General features: G+C 43.0%; 1 long non-coding RNA gene across 1 annotated transcript in view; it reads right to left on the bottom strand.

Moving 5' to 3' along the window:
- The window catches only part of LOC145508065 (uncharacterized), a 157,496-nt gene that overhangs the window by 35,989 nt on the left and 101,521 nt on the right, over nucleotides 1-19,986 (bottom strand). The gene's annotated exons all lie outside the window — the stretch shown is intronic.

The following is a 19,986-nucleotide window of genomic DNA, read 5'->3' on the forward strand; positions in this document are numbered from 1 at the left end:
ATGAATCACAGCAAGCCAGGCCTCTCTGTCCATCACCAACTCCCGGAGTTTACCCAAACCCATGTCCATCGAGTCGGTGATGTCATCCAACCATCTCATCCTCTGTCGTCCCCTTCTCCTCCTGCCCCCAATCCTTCCCAGCATTAGGCTCTTTTCCAATGAGTCAACTCTTCGCATGAGGTGGCCAAAGTACTGGAGTTTCTACTTCAACATCAGTCCTTCCAATGAACACCCAGGATTGATCTTTAGGATGGAGTGGTTGGATCTTTTTGCAGTCCAAGGGACTCTCAAGAGTCTTCTCCAACACCACAGTTCAAAAGCATCAATTCTGCGGCACTCAGCTTTCTTCACCGTCCAACTCTCACATCCATACATGACCACTGGAAAAACCATAGCCTTGACTAGATGGACTTTTGTTGGCAAAGTAATGTCTCTGCTTTTCAATATGCTATCTAGGTTGGCCATAACCTTCCTTTCAAGGAGTAAGCGTCTTTAAATTTCATGGCTGCAATCACCATCAGCAGTGATTTTGGAGCCCCCAAAAATAAAGTCTGACACAGTTTCCACTGTTTCCCCATTTATTTCCCATGAAGTGATGGGATCAGATGCCATGATCTTAGTTTTCTGAATGTTGAGCTTTAAGCCAACTTTTTCACTCTCCTCTTTCACTTTCATCAAGAGGCTCTTTAGTTCTTCGCTTTCTGCCACAAGGGTGGTGTCATCTGCATATCTGAGGTTATTGATGATTCCAGCTTGTGTTTCTTCCAGCCCAGCGTTTCTCATGATGTACTCTGCATATAAGTTAAATAAGCAGGGTGACAATATACAGCCTTGACGTACTCCTTTTCCTATTTGGAACCAGTCTGTTGTTCCATGTGCAGTTCTAACTGTTGCTTCCTGACTTGCATACAGGTTTCTCAAGAGGCAGGTCAGATGGTCTGGTATTCCCATCTCTTTCAGAATTTTCCACAGTTTATTGTGATCCACACAGTCAAAGGCTTTGGCATAGCCAATAAAGCAGAAATAGATGTTTTTCTGGAACTCTCTTGCTTTTTTGATGTTTAGCCTCCAATTAAAATTTAAAAAAATAAAAAAAAAGTAATCATATCAAAGAGTAAAATATATAAGAATAAATTTAACTAAGATGAAATGACCTATCTGAAAACTGTAAATGATTGATGATACAAAGAAAAGATCCATCATGTTTTTGAATTGGAAGAATTAATACTGTTAACATATGCATGCTACCCAAAGAAATGCAGATATTAAATGCAATCTCTATCAAAATACCCATGAGTTTTTCACAGAAATAGAACAAATAATTTTAAAATTTACAGGATACCACACAGCCTCCAAATCAAAGAAGTCTTGAGAAAAAAGAACGAAGTTGGAGGAATCATGTACCCAGATTTTACACTGTATTACAAAGCTGTAGCAATCAAAGAAGTAAGGTAGTGGCAGAAATACAGGCTCATAAATAAATGGAGCAGAATAGAGATTCCCAAAATAACCCATGCACACATGGTGAGTTAATCTATAACAAAGAGGCAAGACTGTTCAGTGGAGAGAAGACAGGCTCTTCAATAAGTGACAGTGTGAAAACTGGACAGCTACATGTAAAAGAATGAAATTAGAATATTTTCTTACACCAAATACACAAATAAACTCAAAATGGATCAAAGGCTTAATAAAAGATTGAAAACCATGAAGTTCGTAGAAGAAAACATATTCAGAAAACTCTTTGACATAAATCATAGCAATATTTTTTGGATCTGTCTCCTAAGGCAAAAGAAACATCAGCAAAAATAAATGATATGGAGCAAAATTAAACTTAACAGCTTTTCATAGGAAGACACCAATTGGAAACAAAGGAAAACAACCTCCTGAATGGGAGAAAATATCTGCAAATGATAGGACCAAGAATCCTTTCGAAGAAATGGAGTAGCCTTCATAATCTACAAAAGAGTCTGAAATGCAGTACATGGGTGTAATCTCAAAAATGACAGAGTGATCTCGGTTCATTTCTGAGGCAAACCATTTGACATCACAGTAATCCAAGTCTATGCCCCAACCAGTCGTGCTGAGGAAGCTGAAGTTGATCAGTTCTATGAAGACCTACAAGACCTTCTCGAACTAACACCAAAAAAGTATCTATTCATCATAGGGGGTTGGAACCCAAAAGTAGGAATTCAAGAGATACCTAGGGTAACAGGCAAGTTTTGCCTTGGAGTACAAAATGAAGCAGGGCAATGACTAACAGAATTCTGCCAAGACAATGCACTGGTTAGAGCAAACCACCCTTTCCCAACAACACAAGAGACGATTTACACATGTACATCACCAAATGGTCAATACTGAAATCAGATTGATTACATCCTTTGCAGCCAAAGATGGAGAAACTCTATACAGTCAGCAAAAACAAGACTTGGAGCTGACTGTGGCTCAGATTATCAGCTCCTTACAGCAAAATTCAGGCTTAAACTAAAGAAAGTGGGGGAAACCACTAGACCAGCTAGATATGACCTAAATCAAATCCCCTACGATTATACAGTGGAGATGATGAATAGATTCAAGGGATTAGATCTGGTAAACAGAACGCCTGAAGAATTATAGACAGAAGTTCATAATATTGTACAGGAGCCACTGACCAAAACCTTCTAAAGAAAAAGAAATGCAAGAAGGCAAAGTGGTTATCTGAAGATAACCAACTGATGAAAGAAGAGAAGCAAAAAGCAAGGGAGAAAGGGAAAGGTACACCCAACTAAATGCAGAGTTCCAGAGGATAGCTAAGAGAGAAGTCCTTCTTCAATGAACAGTGCAAAGAAATAGAGGAAAGCAACAGAAGGGGAAAGATTAAAGATCTGTTCAAGAAAATTGGAGATATCAAAGGAACATTTCATGCAAAGACAGGTACAATAAAGGACAGAAATGGTAAAGACCTAATAGAAGCAGAAGAGATCAAGAAGAGATGGCAAGAATACACATAAGAACTGTGCAAAAAAAAAATCTTAATGACCCGGATAACCACAATGGTGTGATCATTCAGCAAGAGCGAGGCGTTCTGTAGTATGAAGTCAGAAAGGAAGTTAGGAAGCACTGCTGTCAGTAAAGCTAGTGGAGGCAATGGAATTCCAGCAGAGCTATTTGAAATCCTAAAAGATGATGTTATTAAAGTGCTGCACTCAACATTTCAGCAAGTTTGGAAAACTCAGCAGTGGCTATTGGACTGGAAAATGTCAATCTTCATCCCAGTTCCCAAGAAAGGCAGTACTAAAGAATGTTCAAACTACTGGACAATTGCACTCATTTCCTATGCTAGTAAGGTTATGCTCAAAATCCTTCAAGCTAGGCTTCAGCAGTGCTAGAATGGAGAACTTTCAGATGTACAAGCTGAGTTTAGAAAAGGCAGATCAAATTGCCAACAGTCAGTGGATCATAAAGAAAGCAAGGGAATTCGAGAAAAACATCTAATTCTGTTTCATTGACTATGCTAATGCCTTTTTGTGGATCATAAATAACTGGAAAACTCTTAAAGAGATGGGAATTCCAGACCATCTTACCTGCCTCCTGAAAAACCTGTATGCAGGTCAAGAGGCAACAGTTAGAATCTTATATGGAACAACTGACTGGTATAAAATTGAGAAAGGAGTACGACAAGGCAGTTCATTGGCACTCTGTTCATTTAACTTACATGCAGAGCAATGCAAAATGTTGGGCTGGATGAGTTACAAGCTGGAATCTAGATTGCCAGGAGAAATATCAACAACCTCAGTATGCAGATGATACCACTGTAATGGCAGAAAGTGAAAAGGAACTCAAGAGCCTCTTGATGAAGATGAAAGAGGAGAGTGAAAAAGTTGGTTTAAACCTCAATACTAAAAAAAAAAATACGAAGATCACAGCATCCAGTGCCATCACTTTTTTGCAAATATAAGGGGAAAAGATGGAAGCAGTGACAGATTTCCTCTTTTTGGGCTTGAAAATCACTGCAGATGGCGAATGCAGCCATGGAATTAGAAGATGATGTTTTGGGAGGAAAGCTATGACAAACCAAAACAGTGTATTAAAAAGCAAAGATATCACTTTGCCAACAAAGGTCTGTATAGTCAAGGCTATGGTTTCTCCAGTAGTCATGTATGATTCTGAGAATTGGGCCATAAAGAAGGCAGTGCATGCTAAGTCGCTTCAGTCATGTCCTACTCTTTGCAACCCTATGGACTGTAGCCTGCCAGGCTCCTCTGTCCATGGGATTTTCCAGGCAAGAATACTAGAGTGGGTTGCTGTTTCCTTCTCCAGGAGATCTTCCTGACCCGGCAACCGAACTCGAGTCTCTTATGTCTGTTGCATTAGCAGGCATGTTCTTTTCCACAAGCACCACCTGGGAGGCTGGTAAAGAAGGCAGAGTGCTGAAGAATTGATGTTTTTAAACTGTGGTCCTGGAGAAGACTCTTGAGAGTCCATTGGACAGCAAGGGGATCAAACCAGTCAATCCTAAGGGAAATCAACTCTGAATACTCTTTAGAAGGACTGCTGCTGAAGCTGAAGCTCCAATAATTTGGCTACCTGATGCAAAGAGCTGACTCATTAGAAAAGACCCTAAAGCTGAGAAAGATTGAAGCAGAAGAGGAGGATGAGATGGTTGATGGCATAACCGATTCAATGTACATGAACTTGGGCAAACTCTAGGAGATAGTGAGGGGCAGGGAGGCCTGGCGTGCTGCAGTTCATGGGGTCAAAAAGAGTTGGACACGACTTGGCAACTGAACAACAACAACAAACAAAAGACCAATTAATACCCTAAATATATTAGCAGCTTATGTGTCTCAATGTTAGAAAAACAACCTGATTAAAAAATGAGCAGAATATTTAAACAGACGTTTTTCCAAAGAAGATAAACAAATGGCCAACGTGCACATGAAAAGAGGCTCAACATTGCTAATAATCAGAGAAATTAAAATCAAAACTACAGTGAGGCATCACCTCACTTATCAGAATGTCTATCAAAGGACTTCCCTGGTGGCTCAATGCTAAAGAATCTGCCTGCCAATGCAGAAGACGTGAGTTTGAACTCTGATCCAGGAAGATCCCAAATACCTTGGACAACTAAGACCATGTACACAACTGTCGATCCTGTGCCCTGGAGCTGGGGAGCCACAGCTACTGAGCTCACATGCTGCAACTCCTGAATCCTGTGCAACCTAGAGCCTGAGCTCTGCAACAAAAGAAGCCATGGCAATGAGAAGCCTGTGCACTGCAGCTAGAGAGGAGCCCTGGCTTTCCTCAACTAGAGAAAAGCCCACAAGGCAATGAAGACCTAGCACAGCTGAAACAAATGCTAAAATTATAGATATGCAATTATATATATTAAATATATATTAATTACATATATTTACATATATAAAGAATGTCTATGATCAAAAAGCCTACAGATAAATATTGCTGAGAGTGTGGAGAAAAGGGAACTCTCTGACACTATTGGTGGGAATGTAGACTGGTGCAGCCACTGTGGAGAACAGTGTGTAAGCTCTCCCAAGAAACTAAAATTAGAACTACCATATGATCCAGTTATCTCATGTGCAGGTTTATACCCGAAGAAAAATAATAACACTATTTCAAAAGATTACATGCACCCCAACATTCATTGAAACATTATTTACAGTAGCCAAGACATGGAACCAACCTAAATATCCATCAAAAGATAAATGGATAAAGAAGATGTGTTATATATTTATATATATGTATGTGTGTGTGTGTGTGTGTGTGTAATGGAATATTAGCCATAAAAATGAATGAAATTTTTTACATTTGAAGCAACAAGGATGGACTTTGAGGGTATTGAGCTTAGTGAAATAAATCAGACAGAAAAACAAATGCATTCTATAACTTACTTGTGGAATCTAAAAAAATAAAACAGTAAATATGTATAACAAAAGAGAAACAGTCACAGATATAGAGATCAAACTAGCGATTACCAGTGGGGAGAGGGAAGTGGGAAGGGAAAAGAGAAGGGTAGGAGATTAGAAGGTATAAACTATTATGTATAAAATCTGTAAGATGCAACAATATATTGTACACTGAGGGAATATAGCAGTATTTTATAATGACCTTAATGGAATGTAATCTACAAAAAATATTGAATCACTGTGCTGTATACCTGAAACTAATATAATGTTGTAAATAAAGTATATTTCAATAAAATAATTTCAAAAGAAAAAATACATAATTCTATTGTTTTTTAACTTTTTTGCATGCAAGTAAAATACAGATGCAACAATAGAAAACTAACATTTATAGTAAACAATACAAAAGTATATAAATTTAGAAGTAAGTTTGAAAGTCTTCCTTTACCATCACCTCAACTACTAGTTTCTTCCATGGAAGTAAATGCTGTTACTGGATTGAGGTTGATTTGTTTTATAAATTTATATGCACATTTATATACACGTATACGTTTAAAAAGGAACCAAACTAAAAGTTATCCTTTGATTTCACTTTCACCTAAGTGTTATAGAGATCTCTCTAGTTCACAATACAAAGAGGTACCTCATTCATCTTAAGTGCAGCATAGTATTACATGGAAAGGGAATATGCTGCAACTTCTTGGACCAAACCTCCCATCTACACTCACCTCCTCAACCACCCCTTCATTGATGGACTTCAACTCTGTACAGAGTTTATTTATCATAAACATTTTGTCAGTGAATATCATTAAAAGGAATTTAGAACATATATAATAGTATTTCTTTTGGATACAATTGAAGAAATATAACTGGATCAAATCATATGCTCATTTAAATCTGTAACAGGTAACTGCCCAATTGCCTTACAAAATGATTCACTCGTTGACATGTCCAGTAACAGCCAACACAGTTCAGTTCAGTTCAGTTCAGTTCAGTTCAGTCGTTCAGTCGTGTCTGACTCTCTGCCACCCCATGAATTGCAGCACGCCAGGCCTCCCTGTCCATCACCAACTCCCGGAGTCTACCCAAACCCATGTTCATCGAGTCGGTGATGCCATCCAACCATCTCATCCTCTGTCATCCCCTTCTCCTCTCGCCCCCAATCCTACCCAGCATTAAGGTCTTTTCCAATGAGTCAACCCTTCGCATGAGGTGGCCAAAGTATTGGATTGTCAGTTTCAACATCAGACCTTCCAATGAACACCCAGGATTGATCTCTTTTAGGATGAATTGATTGGATCTCCTTGCAGTCCAAGGGACTCTCAGGAGTCTTCTCCAACACCACAGTTCAAAAGCATCAATTCTGCGGCACTCAGCTTTCTTCACCGTCCAACTCTCAAATCCATACATGACCACTGGAAAAACCATAGCCTTGACTAGATGGACTTTTGTTGGCAAAGTAATGTCTCTGCTTTTCAATATGCTATCTAGGTTGGCCATAACCTTCCTTCCAAGGAGTAAGCGTCTTTTAATTTCATGGCTGCAGTCACCATCAGCAGTGATTCTGGAGCCCCCAAAAATAAAGTCTGACACTCTTTCCACTGTTTCCCCATCTATTTCCCATGAAGTGATGGGACCAGATGCCATGATCTTAGTTTTCTGAACGTTGAGCTTTAAGCCAACTTTTTCACTCTCCTCTTTCACCTTCATCAAGAGGCTCTTTAGTTCTTCTTCACTCTCTGCCATAAGGGTGGTGTCATCTGCATATCTGAGGTTATTGATATTTCTCCTGGCAATCTTGATTCCAGCTTGTGTTTCTTCCAGCCCAGCGTTTCTCATGATGTACTCTGCATAGAAGTTAAATAAGCAGGGTGACAATATACAGCCTTGATGTACTCCTTTTCCTATTTGGAACCAGTCTGTTGTTCCATGTGCAGTTCTAACTGTTGCTTCCTGACCTGCATACAGGTTTCTCAAGAGACAGGTCAGATGGTCTGGTATTCCCATCTCTTTCAGCATTTTCCACAGTATATTGTGATCCACACAGTCAAAGGCTTTGGCATAGTCAATAAAGCAGAAATAGATGCTTTTCTGGAACTCTCTTGCTTTTTCGATGATCCAGCGGATATTGGCAATTTGATCTCTGGTTCCTCTGCCTTTTCTAAAACCAGCTTGAACATCTGGAAGTTCACGGTTCACGTATTGCTGAAGCCTGGCTTGGAGAATTTTGAGCATTACTTTACTAGCATGTGAGATGAGTGCAATTGTGCGGTAGTTTGAGCATTCTTTGGCATTGCCTTTCTTTGAGATTGGAAGGAAAACTGACCTTTTCCAGTCCTGTGGCCACTGCTGAGTTTTCCAAATTTGCTGGCATATTGAGTGCAGCACTTTCACAGCATCATCTTTTAGGATTTGAAATAGCTCAACTGGAATTCCATCACCTCCACTAGCTTTGTTCGTAGTGCTGCTTTCTAAGGCCCACTTGATTTCACATTCCAGGATGTCTGGCTCTAGGTGAGTGATCACACCATCGTGATTATCTGAGTCGTGAAGATCTTTTTTGTACAGTACTCCTGTGTATTCTTGCCACCTCTTCTTAATATCTTCTGCTTCTGATAGGTCCATACCATTTCTGTCCTTTATCGAGCCTATCTTTGCATGAAATGTTCCTTTGGTATTTCTCATTTTCTTGAAGAGATCTCTAGTCTTTCCCATTCTGTTGTTTTCCTCTATTTCTTTGCATTGATCGCTGAGGAAGGCTTTCTTATCTCTCCTTGCTATTCTTTGGAACTCTGCATTCAGATGGGAATATCTTTCCATTTCTCCTTTGCTTTTCGCTTCTCTTCTCTTCCCAGCTATCTGTAAGGCCTCCTCAGACAGCTATTTTGCTTTTTTGCATTTCTTTTCCATGGGGATTGTCTTGATCCCTGTCTCCTGTACAATGTCACGAACCTCTGTCCATAGTTCATCAGGCACTCTGTCTATCAGGTATAGTCCCTTAAATCTATTTGTCACTTCCACTGTATACTCATAAGGGATTTGATCTAGGTCATACCTGAATGGTCTAGTGGTTTTCCCTACTTTCTTCAATTCAAGTCTGAATTTGGCAATAAGCAGTTCATGATCTGAGCCACAGTCTGCTCCTGGTCTTGTTTTTGCTGACTGTATAGAGCTTCTCCATCTTTGACTGCAAAGAATATAATCAATCTGATTTCGATGTTGACCATCTGGTGATGTCCACGTGTAGAGTTTTCTCTTGTGTTGTTGGAATAGGGTGTTTGCTATTACCAGTGCATTCTTGTGGCAAAACTCTATTAGCCTTTGCCCTGCTTCATTCTGTACTCCAAGGCCAAACTTGCCTGTTACGCCAGGTGTTTCTTGACTTCCTACTTTTGCATTCCAGTCCCCTATAATGAAAAGGACATCTTTTTTGGGTGTTAGTTCTAGAAGGTCTTGTAGGTCTTCATAGAACCGTTCAACTTCAGCATCTTCGGCGTTACTGGTCGGGGCATAGACTTGGATTACCGTGATATTGAATGGTTTGCCTTGAAAACGAACAGAGCTCATTCTATCGTTTTTGAGATTGCATGCAAGTACTGCATTTTGGACTCTTTTGTTGACCATGATGGCTACTCCATTTCTTCTAAGGGATTCTTGTCCACAGTAGTAGATATAATGGTCATCTGAGTTAAATTCACCCATTCCAGTCCATCTTAGTTCGCTGATTCCTAGAATGTCGACGTTCACTCTTGCCATCTCCTGTTTGACCACTTCCAGTTTTCCTTGATTCATGGACCTAACATTCCAGGTTCCTATGCAATATTGCTCTTTACAGCATTGGACTTTGCGTCTATCACTGGTCACATCCACAGTTGGGTATCGTTTTTGCTTTGGCTCCATCCCATCATTCTTTTTGGAGTTATTTCTCCACTGATCTGCATTAGCATATTGGGCACCTACTGACCTGGGGAGTTCATCTTTCAGTGTCCTATCCTTTTGCCTTTTCATACTGTTCATGGGGTTCTCAAGGCAGGAATACTGAAGTGGTTTGCCATGCCCTTTTCCAGTGGACCACAATCTGTCAGACCTCTCCACCATGACCCATCCGTCTTGGGTGGCCCCACACAGCATGGCTTAGTTTCATTGAGATAGACAAGGCTGTGGTCCGTGTGATCAGATTAGCTAGTTTTCTGTAATTTTAGTTTTACTGTGTCTGCCCTCTGATGCCCTCTCGCAACACTTACCATCTTACTTCGGTTTTTCTTACCTTGGGCCTTGGGTAATTCTTCTCGCCACCGCCGCTGCCGCCAGCCCCAGCCCCTGGCCTGGCCTAGCCCCTCTCGGCTGCCGCCCCCGGCCAGGCCTAGGCCCTGTTGGCCGCCATCCCCGTCGGCAGCCGCCCCCGCCCCCGGCCCGGCCTAGCCCCTGTCAGCCGCCGCCCCCGGCCCCCAGGCCCGGCCTGGCCTAGGCCCTCTCGGCTGCCGCCCCCGGCCCCCAGCCCGGCCTAGCCCCTGTCGGCCACCGCCCCCGGCCCCCGGGCCCCGGCCCGGCCTAGGCCCTCTCGGCCGCCGCCCCCGGCTCCTGGCCCCCGGCCCCTGCCTAGCTCCTCTCGGCAATGCTTCTGCGCCGAGCTGTCGCAGCCGCCTCGCTTATGTGCCGAGCCGTCGCAGCTGCCTCACACTGTTGATTCACCAATATTCACCAACCTTGAAGTTAACAATCTTTTAATTTTGCTAATCTGGTAGATAAAAATATGCTATTTTTATTTGAATTTCTCTTGAAGTAAGGCATTCAAATATATATATATTTTAATGCCTGTTAGTCCTTTAGATTTCTTTTGGATTTGCCTTCTAGCTTTTGGTGTCATGTGATACATCAACATGTGTAATTTTCATGAGATCGAATCTTCTACTCTTTCAATACATGACTTCTATCTTATGTTCCTCTAGTTCTGAAATGCCATTCACTCTGGCCATAATAAGAGAGTAAAGTGAAAGAGAAGATTACAAGGCATAATACATTGCTCCACCCTCACAGAAAGCTAGTGGTTTTCTAAAGGTGGGGGCATGTGGTGTTTTTTTTTTATCATTTCTAACAATTATTTGATTGAAATTTTTCAAATTACTTTTAAATCACATAAAATAAAACTTACTATCTTAACCATTTTAAGGGGATTGTTCAGTAATATTAAATATATTACACAATATATATTTGTTGTTCAGTCATTAAGTAGTGTCCAACTCTGTGATACATTAGTTATACAATTAGGAGCCTTGCAGGGGGGGTGTCCATGGGGTCACAAAGAGTCAAACATGACTGAGTAACTAACACATACATAGGTAGAATAAATCTCCAGAACTTTTTAAGCTTGTATAACTGAAACTCTATATCCATTATATAATACTCCCCATTTCCACCTCCCTGAAGCTCCTAGCATCTATCATTCTACTTTCTATTTCACTTTCTACTTTCTGAATGTGACCATTGTAGACTCCGCATAGAAGTCCAACCATACAGAATATTTTTTTGTGACTTATTTCACTCTGCATCACTTTCTCAAGGTTCACACATGCCGTAGCATGTGCCAGATAAATAATATTTCATTGTACATATATATATATATGTGTACTGCATTTTGTTCATCCATCCATCCTTTAATGTATCATGTTGCTTGCTTCTATCTTTTGGCTTTTTGGCTATTTTGAATAGTGTTTCTCTGAATATGAGCATTTAGATGATATTTTCAATTGACGAATTTGTGGCATTTTATTACATAGCAGTAGAAAACTAATAAAGTTGGTGTTACTTTATTTAACGGTTTCAGCATTAATATAATAATTGCATGTATTAATCAAGATGTAAAACAAAGTGTGGGAAGTAACCAAGGCATATGGTAAAATACGACTTGATATCTAAAGATTAAAGCTACAAGCTAGTCAAGAATAATACACAAGATACTTCTCAAGAGTGCTTGCAAATATATTCCACAAACCAATTTTACTATGAAAAAATAAGCACACATCCTCTAAAACAACTTAAATGACTGCGGACATACAATTATATTTTTGAATGGCACTTAAATGAAAACAAAACTCTACATCTATACAGCTACTCACTACTCAGAGCAAGAGAACGTTATATGAAGCTAACCAACCCAAATGTTTCATAGAGTATATGTCATTATGTCTCTATTGCTTTAAATAATACAGTGTTATAATTTCCACTGGAATGGCAGTTTTTATATTTTTGTCTGAATTACTAAATTGAAGAACATAATTAAACTTTTACTGTCAGTCTTCTATCTGCAGAATTCTGAAACAGGCATGACACATATGGCCCAATTTTGTAGTATTTTAACTTTAAATAAAATGTTAAAATATTCCTAACTCAATGAACATTAGAATTATAATTTTATCAGAGGATAAAATTTTATCAAGGCTTCCCAGGTGGCACTAGTGGTAAAGAACCTGCCTGCCAATGCAGGAGATGTAAGAGACATGGGTTCAATCCATCATTCAGGAAGATTCCCTCAGAGGAGGAAATAGCAAACCACTCCAGTATTCTTGCCTGGAACATGTCATGGACAGAGAAGCTTGATGGGCTTCAGTCCGTAGGGTTGTAAATAGTCAGACATGACTGAAGTGACTTAGCACACATCAGAAGATAATAGAGAGGAATTTTTAGTTTTTGATCATTTAAAACAATTCCAAAGTAGTCCTTAACATTTGGGACACATAAGCATCCCTTCTTGAATTCATCCACATTTGCCCTCGCTTATCCCTCTGCTTCAGGAAGCCCAAGGGTTGTATGTTCTGGCATCCACTTAAGTTTTCCTTTATGCCCTCTCTCTTTTCTTGTCCCTACCTCATCTCATTAAAGAACACTGAAGTAGAGGCAAATAGAAGTGTTTAAACATTCTAAAAATGGCAAGCCTTTCTCTCCACTTAAATTTCTATAACTTCCCCATGAGCCTGTCTACCATCCAATGAAATACTCTATGTTAACATTTAATTGCTAGTCTCACCATATCCTCAAGGCTTTGTTTATATCTTTGCTTTCATGTAGCACATTAAGTGGAGAAGGCAGTGGCACCCCACTCCAGTACTCTTGCCTGGAAAATCCCATGGACGAAGGAGCCTGGTAGGCTGCAGTCCACGGGGTCGCTAAGAGTCGGACATGACTGAGCGACTTCACTTTCACTTTTCCCTTTCATGCATTGGAGAAGGAAATGGCAACCCACTCCAGTGTTCTTGCCTGGAGAATCCCAGGGACGGCGGAGCCTGGTGGGCTGCCGTCTATGGGGTCGCACAGAGTCGGACATGACTGCAGCGACTTAGCAGCAGCAGCAGCAGCACATTAAGTGCTTTACAGCCTCTACTATTTTTTCCAGGAGAAACTTTGTCCATTTATCAAAGACTAGATGACCAAACACTATTTCTGTTTCTGACCTGATAGTCATAGCTTCCCTCGCCTCTGGGATGCCATAGCAACCAACACTCTAAAAAATTCCATCCTTTATTCTACAGACATGGCAAGGATCTTGAGTAGATATAGATCAAGGAAATTAACATAAGTATAGGAAAAAATGGAATAGTGCAACGAACAGTTAGGAAAAGTATTTTTTAATTTCACACAGTTGCTTTTGTGACTTTTGTCTTTTCACAAGCTGACAAGGAATATAAAGGTATGTTTTGAAATAAATGATCAACATACATGGCAACTATAAAGGCATGAGCTATAGAAACATTTGCCTTTTCATACTGTTCACGGGGTTCTCAAAGCAAGGATACTGAAGTGATTTGTCATTCCCTTCTCCAGTGAACGGCATTTTGTCAGAACTCTCCACCATGACCCATCCATCTTGAGTGGCCCTACAGGGCATGGCTCACAGTCTCATTGAGTAAGACAAGGCTGTGATCAGTTTAGTAAGTTTTCTGTGATTGTGGTTTTCACTCTGTCTGCCCTCTTGTGAATAAGGATAAGAAGCTTATGGAAGCTTCCTGATGGGAAAGACTGGCTGTGGGGGAAAGTAGATCTTGTTCTGATAGGCAGAGCCAGGCTCAGTAAATCTTTAATCCAATTTTCTGTTAATGGGCGGAGCTGTGTTCCCTCCTTGTTGTTTAGCCTGAGGTCAAACCCATGTCTCCACCAGAGACTCCTGGACACTCACAGGCAAGTATGACATAGGCTCTCGTGGGAACACTGCTCCTTTCTCCGACTCCTGGTGCACACAAAGTTTTGTTTGTGCCCTTCAAGAGTCTGATTCCCCAGTCCTGTGGACATTCTGTAATGAAGTCCCACTGGCCTCCAAAGTCAAATTCCCTGTGGGTTCTTGTCTATTCGGTGGCTCTATGGTGGGGCTAATGGTGACCTCCTCCAAGAGTGCTTATGCCACCTGCTGTGTGACCCAGGTCTGCTGCAGTCAGAGCCCCTATCCCCACAGCAGGCCACTGCTGACCTGTCCATCCTCAGGAGGCAGGAGATACTCAAACACTCAAAGACAGGTTTCTGTGGGGCCTCTGGGTCCTGGTGAACACACGGTTTTGTTTGAGCCCTCTGAGCATCTCTAGCAGGTATGGGGTTTGATTCTAAATGCTATTTTGCTCCTCCTTCTATCTTGTTGAGTCTTCTCCTTTGCTCTTGGACATGGGGTATCTTTTTTTGGTGGGAATCCAACATTCTCCTGTTGATGGTTGTTCAGCTGCAAGTTGCAGTTTTGAAGTTCTTGCAGGAGAAGATGCAGAGACATTATTATAAGCTAAAAAGTGAGACATCAGTTTGCCAACAAAGATTCATATAGTCCAAGCTATGGTTTTTCCACTAGTCCTGTATGAAAGTGAGAGTTGGACCATAAAGAAAGCTGAGCATTGAAGAACTGATGCTTTTTAACTGTGGTGTTGGAGAAGACTCTTGAGAGTCCCTTGGACTACAAGGAGATCCAACCAGTCCATCCTGAAGGAGATTAGTTCTGGGTGTTCATTGGAAGGACTGATGTTGAAGCTGAAACTCCAATACTTTGGCCACCTGATGTGAAGAGCTGACTCATTGGAAAAGACTCTGATTCTGGGAAAGATTGAGGGCAGGAGAAGAAGGGGATGACAGAGGATGAGATGGTTGGATGGCATCACTGACTCCATGAACATAAGTTTGGCTAGGCTCCGGGAGTTGGTGATGGACAGGGAGGCCAGGCGTGCTGCAGTTCATGGGGTTGCAAAGAGTCGGACACGACTGAGTGACTGAACTGAACTGAAAGTTTGTCTTTAAGCCATCAATATCAGTTGAACCGACATCATAGGAATCGGTTGCTAGGGAGAATTTATGGAAATTTTTGGTATCCTGTTATTTCTATAATAATTATACTATTTTTTTTCTTCTGATGAAAATAAACTGGGAATATCCTGCCAAATGGGGTGCTTTTTCAGAGGTTCAAAAGTATAAGAGCAGATGCCACTGAATGATTCTCATTTTCATCTGTAACATTTGCCTGAAATAGTTTGTATATGAGAGAGAGACTTCAAAGCCCAGGGTATCGTGGTGAACAGGGAGGAATGCCCCTGCCTTCAAGAAGCACATACACTAGGTCACAGTCAGCCACTAGCAAACAGATAGTATATTAACGATGCGGGTGGAGGTCAGTGTACAAAAGCAAGACAGAAAAGGCAACGGGGCACGGAGTCATGATGAGGGGGCAGGGGGTAGGAGCCTTCAGACAAAGTGGTAAGAAGAGGGGTGGATTAAAGCAGACCCCCAGAGGAATTAAGAGGTGTGGTCCTGGAGACAATGTTCTGGAGAGATGCAACAGTAAGGTGTCGCTCCAGTGGCCAGGGAGCTCTCTGAGTGACCAGAGTACAGAAAACCAGGGGAGAGATGCAGGTAAAGGGACCGAGTGTTGTCTGGACATGTGGGTCGTGGCACAGGATCTGATTTCTCTTCTGGGAATATTTTGGATGACTTTGCACAGGGAAGATGACATTCTCATTAGCATTTTAAACTGATCTCTCTGCCCACCCCCTGGAGTGCTCACTACTGAAGGTGTGTGAGCTGACACCAGGAAACTTTCCAAGGAGGATTTGCAGTATTTTGGTTAAAATGCTAGGAGTTTCAGCAGTGGCCGTCATGTATGTAGGGTCATGGGAGAAGTCGCAGCTGATACAATATTGAATGGAGATTTTTGATGACATGGGCTAGGCGAGATCATTTTGAGAGTAAACAAAGAATGGTGAATGGTATTTTTCAGAATTCTATGTATACAAAGTTAAAAAACACAAGCGACATAGCAATCACTATTATAATTTTGTAAAACGTGTATAAAGAAAGGAAGAAGAAAATAGAAAAATATTGACTTCATACCTTTGGACTGTGTAGAGACCTGGATTTTTTTTCTTTTTCTTTTTGTCCATGCCTTGAATCTTGCGGGATTTTAGTTCCCCAACCAGGGACTGAACCCAGGGCCTCCACAGTGAAAGCGCTGAGTTCTAACTGCTGGGCTACCAGAGAATTTTCTGGATTGTTTTCCAAAGTTCATATAACGTGGTCATGCTCATACTAGTAAACATGATGAGAGTTCCATTAGGTTACTTATGCTATTGCTGCCTCCTTGTCCATTCTCTGTGACCACGTGGTGGGCAGGGGCCTGGATCTGAGTTTAGCCCCTCCCCTGAGAACTGCGCGCAAGGTCACAAGTCAATATAAGTTCCTGATGTGACTCCCCAGTAGTCTTTGGGACAAACCGTCTCCCCATTCCCATGGCCTACTGTGTGTATGTCCCTTAGATAAGACCCATGGAGCTCCCTTAACCCTGTTCCTTTCAGTCTGAAGTGACTAATCCCAACTTAGCCTGGGGGCTTCCTAGGTGGGAACCCCAAAGCACTCTGCCCAGGGGCCCCAATAAAAGGCCCTAGGTCCAGCCTCTCTCTCTGTCACACCAGCCTGACCCCTCTACCCTCGCCCCAGGCCCCTGTGCTGCTGTGGCCTCCTGCTCCCAGACCTAGAGCAAGAAGCTTCTCTATTTAGGTCTCCTTGCGCTCCCTCAGACACCCCAGGGGCCCGACTTAATAAATGGTCCTGTAACACAGTCACAACAACTGGTGTCAAGGTCAGGAGGGACTGAGTTGCCTCGAGGCTGAGCGGGGGGGCTGCCTCTAGACTGCAGGTGGCTCCTGTCCCCCTGCAGGGAGATGGTAACTCTACGCAGAGGACCCCCTCTGCGGCCTTGGCTGCATGGCATTGCCTCGCTGCGTGCCCCGTTCCCTCACTGTGTGCCCCATGTGCGTCCCAATTCAAAGAGCCACCTTCACAAAAAACAACTGAAGTTCTCAGAGCCTCGGGGCATTGTTCACTGGAGCCCACTGAGGGGCCGAGGACATGTTTCCCGCTGTTACTGTCACCTGGGGGGTAGCTACCCCAGCAAGTCCTCACTGGGGGTGAGTTTCCAAAAACACTTTAAGTATGGATGCTGCTGCCTGCATCCTCTGAGGAGAGTTAGCTCAGATTTCCATAATTTCCTCCATGCATTAGTTAATGGTCAGACACACAAGTGGCAACTGCCCCCACACACACACACACATGGATGAACTAATGGATGAAGATGCTCTTAAAGGAAGAGACAGAGACCCCTTCCCCCACCCGCTGAGGGCTGTGCTGACCAATATGACCAGTACCCTCCCTGGAGAATCAAGCCCCTCCCATAGTCAGGCTCTGTCTGTATATCTCCTGCTGCTTCCACACCTCAGCCCCACGCAAGGGACAGCTCAGCCCCACTCAAGCCTCAGCACCTAATGACTCAAGGCAAGTGGACTTGAGGACTTGGAGCTGCACCGGGTAAAGTGCCCGAAGAAGTTAGCGGGCTGCTCACAAACATAAAACACACCCCAAGTGTGATAATCTCTGGGTCCAGACACAGAGAACAGACTTGTGGTTGCCTGGTAGAGGAGGGAAGATCTGGGAGTTTGGGCTTAGTAGATGCAGACCGGCATAAAAAAGGATGGATAAACAGAAAGGACCTGCTGTGCAGCATTGAGAACTATATTCAATATTTGTAATAAACCATAAAAGAAAAGAATATGAAAAATAAGTTTTAAAAAATCCCAAAGGGCACTGCCAGGGCCAGCAGATACCACTGCACCAGGCACCGGGTCTATTTGTGGGGTCTAAGGGATGGATGCTTTGATGGACAGCAGGACCCCCTAAGACCACCTTCCCACACGAGGGGAATAACAGTGATGACTGTTAGCCTGGAGGCTGAATTGCAAAAATATCTCCAGGGGATTTGTCTGAGGACCCCACGGAGCCTGTGAATCCGTCCACTGCTTGCCCTGTGGACACTCCACCACCCACAAAGGTGCAAAACTCTGAATTCCCTGAAGACTGCCCAGCAGCATCAGTTCATCTTCCTGGCAGCCAAACAAGGTTTTCTCAGCTGTAACAGACTCCGGGGCCCTCCCTTGCAACATGTCCACCTGGGCCTTCCTGGACCCATGGCCCGGGCCTCTCTGTGTTGTGATGCACTAGGTTACAGGTTTGCTCTTCATCTGGTACATCCATGGCAGACCCTGTCCCTGCTCAGTATTCCCCCCAGCTGCTGGCCCCTCCTCCTGACCTAGGACACCTTCTCAACCCCCTGCCCTGACCCTCCCTCCCCATAACCTCATGGACCAGACCCCTCAGGACAGACAAATTCCTACAAACCTTCAACAGGGCACTCCAGGACATGCAAGTAAAGTGATATTGGGTCTGTGACCCCACAGGGCCGGACATGAAACCACTTCACTGTCCAGCCCTCAGCTCCTATTCTAGAGTGGGTTGCCATTCCCTCCTCCAGGGGATATATCCCACACAGGGATGGGACCCAGGTCTCCTGCATTGCAGGTGGATTCTTTACTGACCAAGTCACTGGGGAAGCCCAGGAATCAGCACTTTGTGCTAAATTTCCCCCAAATATCTTATTTAGGCTGGACCAGCCCCTCATCTAGACCCCAAACAGGGCAATGTGGGTACCTGTCAGAAGAGCTAATCCCACCACCATGAAGATCCTAAAGGCTACACAATATACCCAAACGCAGAAGCTGTACCACATCCCGTGTACTCACTGCCCCCAGAGGTGAAGAGTGCCTCACTCAGATTACTGTGGAATAATGCAATAGGTCCACAATCGTGCTCCTGATTCAAGGAGCCAAGGCCAAGTTCCTGTAACCCTGTCCAGTCTGCAAGCTGTCTGCAGAGATCACCTCAAATATAACAACCTTGATACTTTTAATATTCCAGCACCCCCTCTTCCTCCCCAGCATCTCTCCACTGGAAGCATCTTACTCACACACCAGCAGGGCGATGCCCATCCATGTCCCATGGGGACCGGCCATCACCCTGGATTGGCAGAAGGAAAAGATGTGGCCACCCAGCCCACCAGCTCGAGAATTAAAAGCCACCCAGCAATGGTCAGCCTTGCTGACCAACCACGTGCAGATCCCACAAACTGTTCTAAGTCTATTAAAACATGACTCACTCATAACAAACAGAGATAGTGACTGGCTGCCATTAGGTGTCCTGTTGGCTGAAGGGGAAGAGTCTGTCCTGTGCAGGAAACCTTGTGCAGATACATGAACAACTCAGGACAGGTACAGGCCAACTGTCAGAAAATGTCTCAATGTGTACTGGTCATGATGATGTAACTAGAATATCCCCACAAATCTCCACACCCTCTGAGGTCCCTGATCTGTTCTCCTGGCTCTCACCTGGGGGAATGAGAGTCCAAACAGCGGGGAGCCTGTTCCTCGTAGGCTTCCTCCTTGTTGCCTTGGTTACCTGTGTTTTACAGTGGCTTCAGAAAATGATACCCATGTCCTTTAATAAGTCTGCTACAGGTTAATGGTGGTCCTGATGCTGAGACATCCCAGAATGAGCTGTTGAGAGTTTAGCTAGGCTGCCTCATGTACTTGCTGCCTCCATATCCAATGTGTGTGGCCAGTGGCCACAGAAGCCTTAACATTGACTCTAGCCTCTCCCTCGGGTACATGCCTTGGATAACAGTTGTAAGGATTCAAGTAAATGTAGATTCCTGGTATGACACCCCCAAGAGCCCTTCTGAGAA

This window comes from Giraffa tippelskirchi, chromosome 1 (genome assembly GCF_054371585.1).
Source record: "Giraffa tippelskirchi isolate mGirTip1 chromosome 1, T2T-mGirTip1v1.2.pri, whole genome shotgun sequence".
Lineage (NCBI taxonomy): Eukaryota > Metazoa > Chordata > Mammalia > Artiodactyla > Giraffidae > Giraffa > Giraffa tippelskirchi.